The 19,010-nt window shown below is 38.1% G+C and overlaps 1 protein-coding gene across 4 annotated transcripts in view; it reads left to right on the top strand.

Moving 5' to 3' along the window:
- Positions 1–19,010, top strand: part of ELF1 (E74 like ETS transcription factor 1) — a 91,120-nt gene that overhangs the window by 15,018 nt on the left and 57,092 nt on the right. Inside the window, exon 1 of one of the 4 annotated variants that reach the window (XM_039877187.1) lies at positions 7,189–7,369. The exons of 1 other annotated variant lie outside the window; for it this stretch is intronic. The gene's annotated coding sequence lies outside the window, so the exon portion shown is untranslated. Of the gene's footprint in view, positions 1–7,188; positions 7,370–19,010 lie in introns of those variants that run through there. 2 more of the 4 variants (XM_039877185.1, XM_039877182.1) reach the window with 2 other exon arrangements.

Below are 19,010 nucleotides of genomic sequence, written 5' to 3'. Positions count from 1 at the left end.
ACTCTTCTTTCAATATCAACAGTGACATTTATGTTGCTAAATTCAACTGTCATTTCTTTTCTCAGACCTCATCTTATTTGCTCTGCCATCATTTGGAACAGTGGCTCATTCCTTCCTCTGGGAAATACTTTTACTGAATTCCAGGATAATACCACATGTGCCTTGTTTTCCTGCTACATTTCTTCGTCCTTTTTTGCCTTCTTTGCTAGCTCTACCTCATCTCCCTTACCTCTAGATACTGGAGTGTTCTGAGTCTGTTATTGTTACCTCTTATATCTGTAGTTTTAATGTCATATATATGTTATTGACTCCCAGATTTATATATCTAGCCCAGACCTCCACCCTGGGCTTAGGACTTTGTTTTCAACTCTATGAAAATATATCCAATTTGATACCTCTACTTGAATAGCTAATGAGCATCTCACACTTAATGTGTTCTAACAGTTTTTTGGGTGGAACCTTTAGGGTTCTCTGTATATAGTATCATGTCATCTACAAATAATGACAGTTTTACTTCTCCCTTTCCAATTTGGATGCCTCTTATTTCTTTTTCTTGCGTGATTGCTGCGGCTAGGACTTTCGACATTATGGTGAATAAAAGTGGTGAAAGTGGGCATCCTTTTCTTGCTCCTGATCTTCAGGAAAACATTTTAGGCTTTTTCTTTAGTGTGACGTTAGTTGTAGATTTGTCATATATGACTTTTATTATGTTGAGGTATGTTCTCACTATTCCCACTTTGCTGAGAGTTTTTATCATAAATGGGTGCTGGATTTTGTCAAATACTATTTCTACATCTATTGATATGATCGCATGATTTTTATATTTCAGTCTGTTAATGTGGTATATCACATTTGATTTTCAGATATCGAACCAACCTTGCATCTCAAGGGTAATTTCAACTTGATCATGGTATATGATCTTCTTAATGTATTACTGAATTTGGTTTGCTAATATTTTGTTGAGGATTTTTGCATCTATATTCATCGGGGATATTGACCTATAATTTTCTTTTTTTTTGTGATGTCTTTGTCAGGTTTTAAAATCAGGGTAATAGTGGCTTCATAAAATGAGCTTGGGAGTGTTCCCTTCTCTTGAATTTTTTGGAATAGTTTGAGAAGAATAGGTGTTAATTCTTATTTGAATGTTTGGTGAAATTCACTTGTGAAGTCATCTGGTCCAGGACTTTTGTTTTTGGAAGTTTTTTGATTACTGATTCGATTTCATTAGTAGTAATCAGTCGGTTTAGACTTTCTGTTTCTTCTTGATTCAGTCTTGGCAGATCGTAGGTTTCTAGGAATGTATCCATTTCTTCCAGATTGTCCAATTTGTTGGCATATAATTGCTTGTATTTTCTGATACTCCTTTGTATTTCTATAGAGTCAACTGTCACCTCTCTTTCATTTCTGATTTTATTTGGGTCCTCTTTTTTTCTTTTTCTTTTTTCTTGATGGGTCTGGTTAAAGGTTTAGCAATCTTGTTTATCTTCTCAAAGAACCAGCTCTTGGTTTCATGGATCTTTTGTATTATTTTTTAAGGCTCTATTTCATTGATTTCTGCTTCGATTTTTATTATTTCCTTTCTTTTACTCACTTTGGGCTTTGTTTGCTGTTCTTGTTCTAGTTCCTTTATATGTAAGATTAGGTCATTTATTTGAGATTTTTCATGTTTCTTGAAGGTAGGCCTGTATTGCTCTGAGTTTCTCTCTTAGGGCTGCTTTCTTTGTGTCTCTTAGATTTTGGGTCATTGTGTTTTCATTTTCATTTGTATCAGGATATCTTTTGATTTCTTCATTAATCTCATTGTTAATGCATTCATTGTTTAGTAGCATATTATTTAGCCTCCATGTGTTTGTATATTTTTCATTTTTTTCTTGTAGTTGATTTCTAGTTTCATACCATTGTGGTTGAAGAAGATGCTTGATAATGATTTCATTATTCTTAAATTTACTGAGACTTGTTTTGTGGTCTAACGTGGTCCGTCTTGGAAAATGTACCATGTGCACTTGAGATGAATGTGTATTCTGATGCTTTGGGGTGAAACTCTCTAAAAATATCAATTAAATCCATCTGGCTTAGTTTAAGACTTATTTCCTTGTTGATTTTTTTTCTAGGAGGTCTGTCCATTAGTGTCAATAGGATGGTAAAGTATCCTATTATTACTGTATTACTGTTAGTCTTTGTGTCTGTCAATATTTGCTTTATATATTTAGCTGCTCCTGTGTTGGGTGCATAAATATTTCTAGGTTATGTCCTCTTGTTGGAGTGAACCCTTTATTATTATGTACTGTCCTTCTTTGTCTCTTATTATAGCCTTTGTTTTAAAGTCTATTTTGTCTGATGTAAGTATTGCTACACTAGATTTTTTCATTTCCATTTGCATGACAGGTCTTTTTCCATCTCTTTACTTTCAATCTGTATGTCTTTTGTTCCGAAGTGGGTCTCTCGTAGACAACATGTACGAGTCTTGTTTTCTTATCCATTCAGACACCCTGTGTCTTTCTACTAGAGCATTTAATCCATTTACATGTAAAGTAATTATTGATAGGTATGTAGTTATTGCCATTTTATTATTCATATTTATGTTTTGACCCCCCCTTCTTTGTATAGAAGTCCCCTTTACATTTCTTATAATACTGGTTTAGTGGTGGTGAATTCCTTTAGCTTTTTCCTGTCTGGGAAGGTATCACATCTTCAATTTTAATTGATAGCCTTGATGGGTAGGGTAATCTTGGTTGTAGGTCCTTGCTTTTCATCACTTTGGATATTTCCTGCCAATCCCTTCTGGCCTGCAAAGTTTCTCTTGAGAAATCAGCTGACAGTCTTATGGGAGCTCCCTTATAGGTAACTAGCTGCCTTTCTCTTGCTGCTTTTCGGATTCTCTCTTTGTCTTTAACTTTTGCCATTTTAATTATGATGTGTCTTGGTGTGGGTCTGTTTAGGTTCACCTTGTTTGGGACTCTCTGAACTTCCTGGACTTGTAAGTCTATTTCCTTCACCAGGTTAGATGAAGTTTTCAGTCATTATTTCCTCAAATAAGTTCGTAAAGAAAGAAAGAATTTCTTTCTTTTCCTTCTGGTACTCCTGTGATGTGAATGCTTTTATGCTTGCTGTTGTCCCAGAGGTCCCATAAACTAGGGATCCCAACCCCTGGGCTGCGGACCGGTACTAGTCCTTGGCCTGTTAAGAACTGGGCCACACAGCAGGAGTTGAGCCGTGGGGGAGCGAGTGAAGCTTCATCTGTATCTGCAGCCGCTCCCCAGCACTAGCATCACCGCCTCAGCTCCACCTCACATCATCAGGCATTAGATTCTTATGGCAGCACTGGTCCCTGGTGCCAGAAAGGTTGGAGACCACTGCCTTAAACTATGCTCATTTTTTAAAATTCTTTTTTCGTTTGCTGTTTCGATTGGGTGTTTTCCAGTATCTTGTCTTCCAAATCGCTGATTCAGTCCTCTGCTTCATCCAGTTTACTGTTGATTCCTTCTAGTGTATTCTGCATTTCAGTTATTATATTCTTTATTTCTAACTGGTTATTTTTTATTGTTTTATGTCATTTTTATGCTTATTGTGTCTTTGCTGACGTTCTTACTCAGCTCATCTATTTTTCCCCTGAGTTCACTGAGTATTTTTATAACTAGTGTTTTGAACTCTATCTGGTAGGTTGTTTGCCTCCATCTTATTTAGTTCTTTTTTGGAGTTTTGTCCTGTTCTTTTATTTGGCACATATTTCTTTGTTTTCTCATTTTGGTTGCTTCTCTGTTTTCATTTCTTTGTATTAGGTAGATCTGCTAGGTCTCCCAGTCTTAGCCAGTGGCCTTATGTAGTAGGTGTCTTGTCTGGCCCAGGGCGTAGTCTTTCTGACCCTTGTGTGGTTGTGTGTGCCCTCCTGTTGTAGTTGAGACTTGATTGTTTTTGTCCCATTAGCGAGTGAATTTGACTCGTAGGCTGACTGACTGTGAGGACTGGCTATGCCCACAGCGTATGAGCTGCTGTGTTCCAGCTGACCCCAAGGAGTGGGGTTTGCCCCAGTGGGTCCATGTGCCTCTTGAGACCACTCTTTGAGTGTGCCGCTTATGTGGCTAATCAGGTGGTGCTGTTGTGGTCCGATGCCGGCCTCAGGGTATGTTGGTTCCGGGGCCCCTTGGGAGGGCCTCCCATGTAGGCCAAGGTCAGCCACTGCTTGGGACTAGCCCAGAGTTACCTGGAAGGAGCTACAATATATCCAGGGTTGGTCGCTGCTTGAGCTGGGCCTGGAGGTGTGTGTGAGGGGCCACGCGGCGATTCGAGGCCGACTGCCACCAGTACTTGGCCTGGGGCAGCTCAGCAAAAGTCCCAGGGTGCACCCCAGTCCTGAGGCTGCCTCCTGGCTGCTTTGTAAGACTCAGCAGCTGAATGAGCTTGGGAGTACCAGGGTTGGATGAGGAGGGGTTCCAGGGAGTCACCAGAATGTGGCAAGTGGTGTTTCCCAGGTTAGTGCAGATTCAGATTTGTTGCCAGTGCTGAGCCTGTGGCCACTCGCAAAAGTCTCAGCTCACACCGAGGCCGGCTGCTGCCCGCCTCTGGCCCGCAGACCTCTGAGATTTGTTCAGGAAATACTGCAGTGAGGGCCGGGGCTGGTTGCCCACCACTGAGTGTCTCCCAAGGTTTGCAAGCCAAGGCCTGTTGATGGCTGCTGAAGAATCTCCTGTCAAGAATGTGGGGCGGGGCTGGTGGCCGAGTAACCACCCCAAATTTCCACCGGGGAATTTGGGAGTTGGGTGAGACAGGGTCCAGGGAGTCACCTGGGTGGAAAGAGCAGATCTCACCAGGCCATTGCAAGTTCAGAGTTGGCCTTTTGTGGGGAGGGCGCATCCCAGGAAAGATGGCATCCACCTACAGGCTGTGCAGGACAGTGGCAGCTGTCCCTCCAGCCTTCACCCCGAAGCCACACGACTCAGGTCTTCCCCTGTATGTCTCTGGCGCCTCCCGAGCTACTGTTCTGCCAGAGCTCAGGGTGAGTGTCCCGAGCCGGTGCGTCTGTGTGCGGGCGCTTTAAGGGGTCGTCTGCGTTTCCAGCTGCCTTCCATCTCACCCAGACGGCCGGAATCCCCACTGATTTCCGCAGCCAATTTTTGTGGGGACGCCTCCTCCTGGCACTAGAGGTCTGGGCTGGGAAGCCCCAGTGTGGGCTTGGGGCCTCTTGCTTCTCCAGGGAGACCTCCGCAGCCAAGGTGCACCTCCCGATGCCCAGCCGTCACATGTGGCTGTGGGACCAAACGTTTCTCATCTCTGCCCTTCTCCCCAGTCCGATGGAGCCTCCTCTTTATGTCCCCAGTTACAGCGGTTCTGTTCAGCTAGTCCTCAGCTCGTTCTCGGGTCGACCGTTTCGTAATTTGGTTGCGGTTTTGACGCGGTCATGGGGGGAGGCTGCAGTGCTCACCTGCCCCGGCATCCTGACCGGAACTCCCTTCGCTCTGTCTTTTAAAACCTGTATCATAATAACGCTAACTTCGAGGCGCTTACTGTATGGTGATGTACTTCAGGAGAATATGGACTGTATTGACCTTACAGGCTGGTGCCAAATCCCAGTACTTTTACAATTCCATTTATTTGTAGTTTTATAGGTTTTTAAAAAAAATCTCTCATTATCAGCTCTGCCTCTCGTTTCTTCTGACACCATCCATTCTTTATTCCCTCTTTCACTCCTTATCATTTTTATTTCTAATTAGCTAAAAGGTAATCAAATGACTGTCATCTAAAACAATCTCCCGCTCTGGGAAACGAGGGTTTTCCAGTGAACCTTTACCGTCTGCTCACAGGACTTTTTTCTTGGTGTTTGGGTTCTGAATAGTCACTCTGGACAAATTAGCTAAAGTAAACTAAATATTACATTTGAGAGTAGAAAAAGTGATGTGTTTTTCTTTTTAGTATAATTTTTAATTAATCATTTGACCATGGAGATTATTTTAATGAAAAGATGAATCAAGCAGTGTTCATTGGGGTGGAATAAATAGGTACTTAATGGGCGGCATGTCTGTTCACTGTCCGTGGTTTGGTAGCAATGTAGTAAAGTTCCTGTCTTAAGTTAATGACAGCTTGTCCTCTCAGCTGAGCCCCTAGTAGGGGAGAATAATGACTTCCAAGTAATTAGCCAAAGGGAGAAAACCTTGCTAAGTCTCATTTACTTTTTTGTAAAATGTTAGAGTGAAGGCTAGCTAGCATCTTTGTACTTCATCATCTAAAAAGCACCTTTTGGAAGTGCTGAATACGTTCAAGGCATTTCGATCAGGTTAAGCTCTTAGAATAAATGAATGGATATTCTCCCAGGGGACAGGGAAAGCCGTTGCAGTGGTGCTTCGGCTGCTTGGGCACCTCCTCAGATGTACGGTGGCTTGGAGAACAAAAATTCACTGGCCACATCTTTGGTTGGCACCCTCGGGCCACCACGTATGGTACAGCAGAGCTTTAGCAGGGGGCCTGGCACACGGTCGGCTTTTATTTGTGGAAAATTTTGTTTGAAAGGTAAAGAAAACTGCGGTTATCACTTGGAAGTAGTAGAATTATGAATCATAATTGCATTAATAATTTGTTTAAATTAGGGTTTTATCAAGCTTGCAGTTGTATTTAAAATCATTTTGCTATATTGGACTTTAGTTCTTTTCTAACCCTGAGTTTGGGGGTTTTTTTTGTTTTAGTTTTTGTCTATGGACCAGATTAATTCACACTTATTTTTCCACTGAACTTTGAATTTTCTAGTGGACATTATCTGTTTATTGAACTTAACAAATCTGCATCTGGTATTACGATTTGCTAGCTTTTCAGATTACATAGTAATAATACCCTTTCGTGTAAGGGTTAATGAGTAGCCAGGTTAGACTCACCAGTTCATTGTTACATTAAAACCCCGAAAGTTTGCTGTCTCCCTTCATTTCCCTCCCATACTTTTTCATAATTTTATTTACTTGATATATGAAAATAACTTTAAAAACTGAGACTTTATTTTTTAAAACAACATAATTTTTAGTTTTGCCTCCTTGTAGATTCAGATTGTATTTTATTGTTTATTTGAAATTATGGTAGTTTCCCTGAGCTGAGTCACGGCTTAATCAGGGTAGATCTTGCCCCCTGGCTCTTCCTCACTCCTTTTTCAGACCTCTCCCCGGTTTTTACCTGTAGATTTGCATGTTTGACCCAGCAGAATAATTGGGTCCACAGCAACATGGGCGTGCCTCCCTTAGAAACACTTAGTTTCATGTATGACTCATAAGCTGAAGCACAGACACCACTTCCCCAATCTACAGGAGCCATTTTAACAGCATAAAACTTGCCGGATTGCTTTATATTTTCAAGCCCAAAGGACAGTATCTAAAGAGAATGAGAATATTTGAAGGTAACTTGTGATTTTGGGTGTTTGCTCCTGGCTGTTTCCTCAGCTGGTGATCGGAGGGTGGCTCTTACCTGTCGGAGAACATGGCTGAACGTGTTCTTTAACTCTGAAAAAATGTGTAGCCAGTCACATGCCTGATTGCACTTAACTACTGGGGGGGAACAAAGCATTCAGATTCTGGAAAGTTGTAGATCTTCTTGGTAAAAGCTTTTTTTTCTGTTTTGTGATTATTTTTCCCCCCCGCTGTATGTCTTGAGAACAAAGGAGATTTTTCTTTTTATCACAAAACAGACTAGGTCAAATTTTAATTTAAAAAAAATCTAATTGTATTTGTGGGGCAGCCAGAAGTTACAATTAAGTAAACGGTACTATTCATGTGTGATATGGGTGTTAAAAAAAAAAAAAAAATTCAGGAGCAGTCGTTTTGTTTTGGCATTTTAGTTAAGGGGAAGTTTAGGGACAACTTAGTCATAGGTGTTGCCCGTTGACTCTTCTGTCCTTTTCTTTTTTCTTTTTCTTAAGTGAATGAAATGATAGTAAACATTTAATTTCGGAAACTAAAGAGAAGTTTAAGTCAAATAAACGGTCATTTAGATAACAAGTAAAAGTGACTGTTGAAGAAAGAGGAAGAAAAACTAGACTGAGTGATTTACTATTAGAAAAAAAAAATAATGAAGTTTTATAATTCGCACTGGAAACTTGTTCTGAATAATAACCTTTCCAGCATAACTAGCTTCTAAGGAAACATGTATTTCAATTTGTGTAAAAAGAAAACGTGTAGTATTGGACTTCCTTTTATGCTACTGTTGTTAAAATTTGCTTGTTTTGAATTTTAAAAAGTAATACCTTTTGTGAAAGAAAAGATTGTTCAGTCTTTTTCTGAAATATTTGTTATTGAAATTATGAGTTTTTGGCCATTGTACAGTCTGGTGTGCCGTAAAGTTCTACTCTGAGAAGCCAGATGCAGTAGTGTTTTTACTTAGGAAAGTTATGTATGAAACTACAATTTGAATGCAAGCAAAATTAGAATATGCAACGATTATGGATAAAGTTTTTGGAAATAAAACTTGCCAAGTCATTTATTATCAACTATAATGATATTTAGCTAGTTCTTTGGGAGTTTGCTGTTATCTTTCTAAGTGCTTGAAGGCCTGTCAGATGTAAGGGAAGATAGAAAGGCCGTCAGTTATCATTTCTCAATCTTTTGAAAGGCTCGTCGATATTAAGAGATCAACTTTGTGGTCTTATGAGAAAGGCACAGCAGACATTTTACTCGGGGCCATTTGCTGTCATCTGTGTTTGCATTGCTGGTTTCGTCAGCCTTCGCATACGCGGAGACTGTTTACTTCTGGTCTGTGCGAAAAATCTTACGGAACTCTTTGCTTAAAAAAATTTTTTGAGTCTTTTTAAAAGCCGGTGACCCACAAGAGGAAAATCAGGGGGCACAAAATAAGCAAATAGTAAGGTTTTATTTATTAAAGAGAAGTAGAGTAATTTAGTTTCTTAAAATTAAGATGCTGATGCAATTTCAATAAAATACATACTGGTCATATATTTCAGTTTCTTACGTAAAGAAGAGTGAGATGGGGCTTTGAGAAGGGAGGAAAAGGAAAGCATGGAAGCCAGAGAAGGCCAGCAAGACGTCCTAGGTAGTCCCTGTCCCACTGTGCATAGGGGTGGATATGAGTTTTCAAACGGAGGCATCAGAATTAAACTTAGAAATAACAATTTATACAACTTCAGTGCTGAAAAAGACGGAAGGTTATCCGGCTGCCTCAACTGTATAGATGAGGATTCAGCGGCCCAAAGAGGCCCTGCGACTCGCTCAAGGTTGTGCAGTGCTTAATGGCAGCTGCTCGCGCTAGTCCACCCCAGCAAGTGATGCTTTGTTTGAAATGGTCCGTATTATCTTAATAAATAAAACCTTAATTAAGTTGCCAGGTGAGAAGGTGCAAGCAAATGAATTAACCAGCGATTTTGACAGTGGGTTCAAACTAGTTTTCCTTTTACATCAGAGAGAAGATAATACATTTATCTAATTTCTACAACAGCCTTTTTGCAGTATTAGAATTATTTTATAGTTGAAGTGTTGTGACATTCTTTGTTTAAGTTGGGCCTAGGGGAGATGAAAACAGAAGATGTTGGGAATTTACTTTGAACTTCCAGGTACAAAAGCAGGTTTATTTCTGCTTTAATTTTACCTCATATATTCTTTTAGGAGGGCAATTACTGTTTAATACGATGCCTTGTACTATTAAAGTGTATGTATGGGGAGTGTGTATAAAGCTTTGCATGTGAGTTGACAAAATCTAGAGGTCTCTAGACTCCAACATAATACTTATCTTGAATTGAACCTTCTAGTAATTGGTGACCTCATTCCATTTGTCACACTTTCTCTCCTTCATTGAGAGTTTACTATACATACCAGGCACTTTCAGAATCTTCTGGGGAATACAAAAAATCTTCGTCTATTAATGTTTGATGTGTTTTATTGGGGTGGTTGAAATTTACTTTAGATCTGCCTTTCTTTAAGTCTGGAAGTTTGGATTTATTATTATTATTATTATTATTATTATTATTATTATTATTATTACATTTCCTATAACTGTCAAATCTAAATTTCCAAGTCTCCTAACCCAGTTCAATATCAGGGTCCTCCACAATGTGGCCATCATTGTCCTAAGCAACAGACAGGGTACAGAAGGCTAGAAAAACACGGGCTCTGTCCCCACAAACTGAGATTCTTGCTGGGAAAACAGCGCTTAGTGAAGTAGGTAAAGAATGGGACCAGATCTCTGAGAAGTTAAATTCAGGCTTGTACTGCCTCAGGAGGAAAGGTGACTGAGACTTAAAAAAGTCAGGAAAGTTTGTAGCTCTTTAGGAATTATGAATATTGAAGAATGAATAGCATTTGCCTAGGTCAAGTGCCTTCACCAATACAAGTAAGAATAGAAGCTCTTTGAGATCAGAGATGTTTTCTTCCATTTCTCTGTCTTTTCCAATCTTTGACAAGTACCAGCACATAGGAGTAGGCAGTTGTTATCTGCTGCATTAAACCCTTGACTGCTGAGTTGGGCAGATCCTGCTAAAGTTAGAAGTGAACAAATCTTTCAAAGGCACATGGCCCTCAGCTTAATCTCTGTCTGGTGTCTACACATTGTAACCATTCAAAGAGAAAATAGACACCTACCTAGTAGTATACATTTTAGAGTAGCAGTTTCAGCCTTTGATGTAACAGTCAGCTGGACTCAAGAGATTCAGATTCATTAGGCCTGGGGTTTGGCTTATCCATCTTCATTTTTAACGAGTACCCTAGCTTAGACAATTGTGATGTAGTCACTTACAGGCCACACTTTAAGAAGAAGGGTTTACAGGTTTCGGAAGAGTGATTAATCAGTTATTTAGCATTTTCATGTTTGGGTTTTGAAGCAGCAATGGCATTTCGAAGCTCACAGCCCCTAGTAAACGAGGAAGTGGCTGCATTAGTTTAGCGTCAGCAGGGAACTCACTTCTCCTCCCCTCTCTGCCCCAGTTACCCCTTTCTCGCCTCCATTTTCAGCGTGCTGTGCCTTTCAGCTCTGTGGCTCTCCCTCTTTCCCCGTCTCTGATTCTCCATTTCCCCCTCCCACTTCCCAAACCACTGCTATGTCGACCACAATCTATAATTAATGTAATTAAACTAATTATTTTTGTTTCCCCAATGTAATTGGCCTGTTCTTTATCTCTCATTGAACCGTCATTCTCCCAATGTTAGTTTTTTTTAGTTCTCTTTGGTGTTTTATGGTGCCTCACTCCGTTCCCTTATCTTTGAGGTTCTAGGAAAAAAATATTCCCTTCCTGATTTAAGGTAGCATTTATAGTTTTTGAAAAGCTCTCCTGGGAAATACACTATCATTATTTGTAATTGTCTGAGTCTGGGGGGCAGGGAGTAATTTTTTTCCATGCGATGCTTAGATATGATATTTGAGGTTTCTTTGGACATTTCACTACGTCGCTGATTGCGTATTTGCTTTGCCTTACGTTAACATCTCGTCTAATGGGACGTAGGTGTTCACAGACTCTTGTAGGGATGTGAAGATGAGTCCCATCTGTTGAATGGTCTGAAAATAATTATTGCTTCCATCGATTGTATTTCCTCCAGAGTATTTTGCTTCTTTGTTTGAGCTGCTTCATATAGATGTTGGAAATTAAATTAGTGATGTCACTGAGTCAACGCAAATGAGTAGAGCAGTTTTCAGCTATTGGAACAATCTTTTTCCCCCTTAGTGTGAAAAACTGATTAAAGAGGAAGTTTCTTGTGTCACCTCTGTCTTTGTATCTTGTCTGATGGTCCATAATACAATAGTAAAAGTGACTGTTGATCTATACTACAAATGTCTAGGCATTCTACCTTTCATGAAAAAGTAATTCATGCTATTTGCTTTGTTGGCAGAGAGGGCGAGATCGTTCAGCTGAGCTTTGGTTGTACACATTTCTGGGCAGAAACGTTCTGATTCCCTCTCTTCCAGTTATAGATTCCGGAACTAACGCCTTCCTCGTCTTCAGGAAACTCTTCCTACACTTTCCACTTCATTCCCTTCCCCGGTAGGAATGCAGAACTCTTCTCCCATTCGCCCTTTCGTTGCTGAGTGGTGCTTTATCAGCTCCTTCTCATCGCCATGACTCCTGGGCTGAGATTGATGGCCAGCGTGAAAAAAAGCAACTGTAAGCAATACCGGTGCCTTCTAGAGTTGGTATGAAGATGAAACATTTTTTCGTTAACAAGTTATCAAAGTGATATACGTACGTCGTTTAAAAGCTCTATCAGGATAGAAGAGCCTAGAAGGAAAAGCAGCCTCCCGCGCCTGCCCGTTCCCATTCTCAGTCCCGCTGCCCAGAGGCAACCACTTCTTATAAAGCCTTTTTGCTTTTAAAAATTTGTGTTTTCTTGGATGTATCCTTACCTGTCTTCTACCCTATACATGAGAAGTTCTTCAAGGTAGCAGGAACCAGTATGACTTTATATGATGTAAAGTGTAAAGTTCGTTATCTGTAGGTTGGAAACTCAGTCATGTAGTGATCGTACAGCTTCGTGTAATTTTAAAAATTTTAAAATAATTTTTAAAACCTAAATTAAATTTGGTTATTTTTTGTTTTAGTAAGCAGTCCTATAAACGGTGAAACTAAAAAATTTTATAATAAAGCTCTAAAAATGAGGTATTGATTCAGTAACTGTTCATTTATGTACATCTTACTTTTTATATCAAAATGCTGAATGGAAGCTTAGTATTGTAATGGGATAATTTATTATGCTCTTTTAAAAAAAACTGAAGTAGGCATTAGGAGAACGCATAAAACATGTGGTTTAAATATAATTATAAAGTGTTTACCCATGTCACAGCACCCTAGGTTAAGAAATAGAGCATGACCACTCCTGCTTTTATGTGTTTCTCTTTAAAAATAACTATAGTCCTAGCTTTTGTGATAACTTTTCTTTATAGTTTTACCCTGTCGAACTTTATGTAAGTGGAATCACACCATATATATCCTGTAGTAACTTGGCTTCTTTCATTCAACTCTGCGAAATGTATTTTAATTTTAATCGCAGCCTTGTGTTCCATTGTCTGTCTATACCAGAATGTATTTATTGTCTCTTGTTGATGACATTAGATTATTTCCAGTTTGGGAACATTCCTGCACGTGGTTCCTGGAACATATGTGCAGGAGTAACAGCGTCACATCGAGGTGTGTGAAGACTTTACGAAGAGTATGGAGAAAATGGGTAGTTTAGTGTAATGTAGAGTTCTTCATTATCTTCCCTTTGAATGGATCCTTGCCACTGATGCCTCCTTATGCATTCGGCATCTTATTGTGGTGTATCGCTCCGGGGTGGGGCGCGGGGCAGTTGGGGTGGTAAAGTCCTCCAGAACTCCAAGACGATGGGCAGTTGATGCATTCCAGAGTAATTTGCAGATGTCAATATATTTGACCACTAAACAGTTTAGTGTCATTTATTAACTAGAGTTCAGTTATTTCAAACATTTTGAATAAAAAATTTTAAAAGTAGAATAGACACAATGTAGTCCCAATTATGTACATAAAAACAATACATTGTGTCTATTCATGTTTACAAAACTTGAAATGGAATCTTTATGTAAGTCTTCTAAAATTTAATAATGTAAATGAGAAAACTGCTGTAAAAAGTGAAAACGTGGATCTTAATCCAGGTTTTTGCTTTCGTAATCATCTCTTGGCTATCATTCCTGAGATATTTCCCTCAGCGTATGTACAGGTAGTGGCAGGGACAAAGAAGAGCAAATTGAAGTAGAAGTCATAGGTATTGTAGTTGAAAGGGTTCCTGTGTAAGTCATAGAGTTCAGGGGTCTCCTGAATTTTTAAATTATTTTCCTTTCATCCTATGTAACTTATTGATACATTTAACAATTACTTGTTGTCTGCTAGGCATTATTCTTAATGTTGGGGAATATAGCAGTGAACAAAACATAGAAACTTTACTCATAAATTATATACGTATTCTGTAGAATTCACCTCCATTTAAAAATCTATCATAATGTACATAAAGCTTAGAGAAAATTACAGATAGATTGGATTAGTGGTCTTGAAGGTGCTCTATGTGATCTACTGAGATGAGGAACAAATACTAGAACTTATACTTTTAACAGCTTTATTTTACCAAGGGAAAAAAATGTATCCCAGAGAGTTTTCTTTTCAATACACTATTCTGGGAAAGGACCCCTCTAATGGGCATTTAATAAATAATAATAGCCTATACTTGTAATGCACTTGTATATTGATAAATATGACCCATAGAAACAAAAGCTCTTTGTGGCCCTAAATTTTTAAGGGTGTATAGGGATTCTGACACCAAAAGAATGCTGAACTGTTGCAGCTAGTTCAAATATCATTCTTAGAGATGTCTTTTTTCCCATCCTTAAATTTTATTTAGGAAACTGGTTAAGAAATTTGCCCAAATTGGACACTTTAATAGATTATTGGTACTTTTAGCATTTAGTTTAGTCCTTTTTCATTTTGATAATAAAGCGGAATTTTACATTAATTAAATGAAGTTTTAAAAAAATCACCAGAGCAATTAGAATAAAAACATGAATTTGAAGGTTTTTTCCAAAGAAGAAAATCATAGATGATGACCTTTACCATTTATTTATTTGTACCCTTTCCTCTCAAGTTCCTTCCACAAAGAATAGCAAAATTCACTGAAATTGGGGAGAATATTAAGTTACTATATTTGTATTTATGTAGTGATTACATTAACATATAATTGATGTGATTATATTTGTAGCTGTGTTTAATTTGTATTTAGTATTAGAATACTTAAGTTGCTAATAAAAGAATACAAATTAAATGAAATATTTTTTCGCCCATCATATTAACAAAAGTTATATATTGTGGTTGATGAGAATGCCATTGAATGTGCATGCATGCATTCTATTCGATAACAGTATAGACTGAAAAAAATTTCTGAAGTGCAGTTGGCCTATATCGGATGCTGTGAAAATATACATTACTTTTGATATAATAATTCCAGTTCCAGGACTCTGTCCTAAAGAATATTTAAGGATGGGAACAAAGATTTAACTGTCAGAATCTTCGAGCCACGTGTAATAGTGTAGCAGTTCTCAAACTTTATACTTTTAAATCTTCTCAAACATTGTATTTTCCTTATACTCTTAAAAATTATTGGGGATCCCAAAGAGCTTTTGTTCATAGGAGTTACATCTATCAATATTTATCAACATTAAAAATTAAAACAATTAAAAATATTAATACATTAATTTATTAAAAGAGAAATGTTTTACATGTTAACAGAATTGCTTTTTATAAAAGACAACTGTGTTTTCCAAAACAAACTATACTGAGTGGAGTGCAAATCCTTTTCGGGTTGAGAGGACAGCTAGACTCTCATATCTGCTTCTGCATGAAATTTGTTTTAATACATTGCTTTGGTTGAAGAATTTAATGAAAATCTGGCCTCACACAGATGTCTGCTTGGAAAGGGAAATGTATTTTAATAGCCACTTCAAATAATCGTGGATTTCTTCTTTGATTCTGCACCAAAACTCACCAAATGCTAGTTTCCTAAACCCTCTCAATGAGCTTTTGTCCTCTGTAACATTAAAATCCATTTGTCTGTCCATTGTACTTTGAATGAATTAATCTTTTACCTAAGCAAGATTTTGTAACATCATTCATTGGTCTTTGAGTATTCCAAATGTTGACATATTTTTAAAAATCATTTTAATAATCTTAATCAGAAGTCTTTGAAGTGTTGGAAAGCTAACAAACTCAAAGTAGTGGACACAAGTTTTCCAAAATTCTGATTTTCAGCCGAAACCTCACATTCTATCATTGACGACAAGTGCTGTTGTTTTGCTTGAAATGATGGGCTCACTTTGTTTTTGTTTTTTTGTTTGTTTGTTTTTGTTTTTTGTTTTTTTTGTTTGAGAAAATGTCTGCCAAATATATTTAATTCTGAGTAAGTAAAACTGGTGTTCCATGGAAAAAGCAGCTAGTTTAGCTCACAACTCAGACAATAGCATTAGTGCTTTTCATCAAGGTAACCATTCTATCTTAGTATTCGACAGAAGTACTTGATGCATGCTTTCCATTTTATCACTCACAATACTTACAAGATATATTTAATGGTTGAGATTTAAGAAGGGAAAAGTGAAACTGCCTGTCTAAAAACGTGCGTGCCTAGGGGTCAAGAATGCAATGACCACGGTTCGGTGACACAGCCTAGATTCATGCAGAGGCACAAACCTTTGCTTTCCTACCTACCATCGGTGGAAATGGCAACATGGTGAAAAAAGGCAAGAAATACCATGTATGGCTATGAAAATAGTTTTGACCTCACGAATTCCCTGAAAGGGTTTTGGGATCCTCTGTGGGTCTGAGGATTACATTTTGAGAATCACTGTAATAGTCCCACATTGGAAATAATCCAAATGTCCAAAAGTAGGGGCCAGTTCAAGAGGATACATTCATTTAATTATGTGATAGAAATATAATTTTATTAAAGTTTATGTTAAATACAAGCTATCATACAGTAGTTTTCTATTGTTAGTGCCTGTCTAATGAGGAAATCAACATTTCTCAAAGAAAGTGAAAGTGTTGATTCTGAGCCTCACTATTTCCATTTAGGTGGTGACTTTGTGATTCAGGAAAGGGAAATTAAAAGGTGGAAGAAGGCAGTTACTGGCTTCTATTCCAGTTTAAGAGATTTCTGTACAGTAACTTTGAGTTTAATTTTCACAGTAAAAGGAATTGGCGGTGGTTCCAACCATTTTTATATGCTTTATAGTAAAAGCCTTCAAATTAATTTCTTCCTGTAGATTCAATTCCTCAGTAGGCCTTTTCCGATTTACATTTTCCTATTGTGTTCTTAATTGAGAGAAGTTTGAGTTGCTGTATATTATTTACAGCTTCAGAGTGAATTGAAGAAGCGAATTTCTAAAACCAACATTTCTTATGGCAGATTAGAACATACCACCTTCACTGTGCCAGTGGTGGTGGTAGACCTGCACCTTTTAGGCACGTTAGAGATGGTTGGTATTAGGCCCCCAGGCTTCTTGTTAAAAATCTCCATACATGGCGTCTCTAAGGTGAACTTTTTCTATGTTCCGCTGAAAGTCAGAACATTTATTGTGAGAGGCACCATTGATGATATAGGCTGCCTTGTGTAGCTTAGCTATCTTTCTGTTTATAATGGAAGCCTAATCATCATGACTTGTCTTTAGTAATATTTTTCTAAGCACTAAGTTCTAGGGGGTGTATAATAAAATAATGTGAAGATTTTCGATTTCAAGTAGAAAAATTAATTGGAATTAATGTTACGTGTGTTTTAGTTTGAAATAATTTAGAAACAAGATTTGTTGTGTCGCTCATTCAAAATGTTCTAAGATGTGAACTTTCTATGATGGACGTTCTATTCGATCCTTTGTCCATCTGTGGATCAGAGACAAATTTGCATATTATTAGAGTCTGCTCTACAGCCGGATGGTCTTGGGAGTAAGCTGAAGGGAAGGTGTGACACTCATCTGCCCTGGGTAGGATAACAGTAGCACACCCCTGTTAGCACGCCGATTGTTGCTTAGGTGGTGGATGCGGGGTTCTCTGCCGCCTTCTGAGACTTCCGCCCTTTAGGGCCATTGGGCCAAACATCAGAGCCAGAGGCTGTGGAAAGGGACCTAACGAGTAAGGAGAATGGGTACTTTCCTCAGTTTAGGGAACAACTTCTTCCTAGATATTGGGGACAGTTAAGGTAATAACATTTAAAAGAGCAGATGTATACTCATGATACACTAGGAAGGCACTGGTAATGATAACTCTCACACTTTTGGAAAGAATGAACTGTATCCTTCCACTGAAAAATACCGGGTAAAAATAAAATTGTTTTCCAAGCTACTCACTTGAGAAGTGTTACTTACTTCAGGAGCCATGCTTAATGCTGATTATTAGGTGTATATTGAGTTCTTTTTAGAAAAGAGGCCACAGGAAGCTCGGGATAGGCTTATGTGCAGTAAAACATCGAATCATTTCGGACATCGACTTAGAAGGAAAAGCCCTGAAGCCTGGTGAAATTTAGTTTGGGAGCTTGTAGCTTAGGTAAGAATTGACCAGTATGAATGGAGCATGTGGTTGCATTGTTCCTCCGTTTTTATAGAATACGAGGCATATGAGTGATGGATTGTAGTGATTCTTAAGAATTATTAGTTTGGGAGGCAGCCAGGCATGGAAAAGGGAGCACCTCTGTTTGAGTTGTAATTAAAGCAGTAAGAATTCATCTTTTAAAAAAATTTTAGTTAAAAAAGTCAAAAATTTTAAAAATTTTTTTATTGAGGTATAATTGACATATGACATGTTAGTTTCAAATGTACAACCTAATGATCCGATATTTGCGTACACTGGGAAACGATCATCACAGTGGGTCTGCTTACCATCTGTCACCATACAAAGCTAGAAAAAATATTATTTTCCTTGTGATGAGAACTTTTAAGATTTACTTTAGCAACTTTTAAATATTCACCACCATATTATTGACTGTAGTTATCATGCTATACATTTCATCCCCAGACTTAGTCACCTTTTGAGAATAGAATTTTATTTGGCTTGTATATAGTTGATAGTCGAACATAAATGAGTAAATAAAGTGAACCAAGTTTTGGACATATAGGGAAGCAGGCAATGGATTAGTGATAGTTTGGTTGGGATCTAGGTGGTCAGGTGTTACTTATCTAACCAGTTGAGTAAATAGTGTGAGGGTTTATTCTATTGTTGAGACATTTGATTGTTTTGTTCAGTCATTGTGGTTTTCAGGTCTTAATTCGTAAGGTATTTACTACTCAGAACACTTCTTCATTAAACACTAATAAATGAGTCGTGTGCCAATGAACTTAGATCCAGCCTCAAAATACCTTTTTATTTGCTGTTTTCATAAACATTCTTCACCATTTATATGTCATATTTCTGATACAATATTTTGATATATTTTCGCATAAACTACTGGACTATTTATAAAACAAGACCTAAAGATGTAGCGGAGAAGGCAGGAAGTACTTGGCGTTTGTGTGCCATATCTCGTTCTCTGCTTCCTGTCAGTTAAACCACGATGAGAGGAACAGAG

This window comes from Pteropus medius, unplaced genomic scaffold (assembly GCF_902729225.1).
Source record: "Pteropus medius unplaced genomic scaffold, Ma_sr-lr_union100, whole genome shotgun sequence".
In the NCBI taxonomy this organism is placed as follows: Eukaryota; Metazoa; Chordata; class Mammalia; order Chiroptera; family Pteropodidae; genus Pteropus; species Pteropus medius.
The sequence above is the reverse complement of the archived record's forward strand: the minus strand, read 5'-3'. Positions and strand labels throughout refer to the sequence as shown.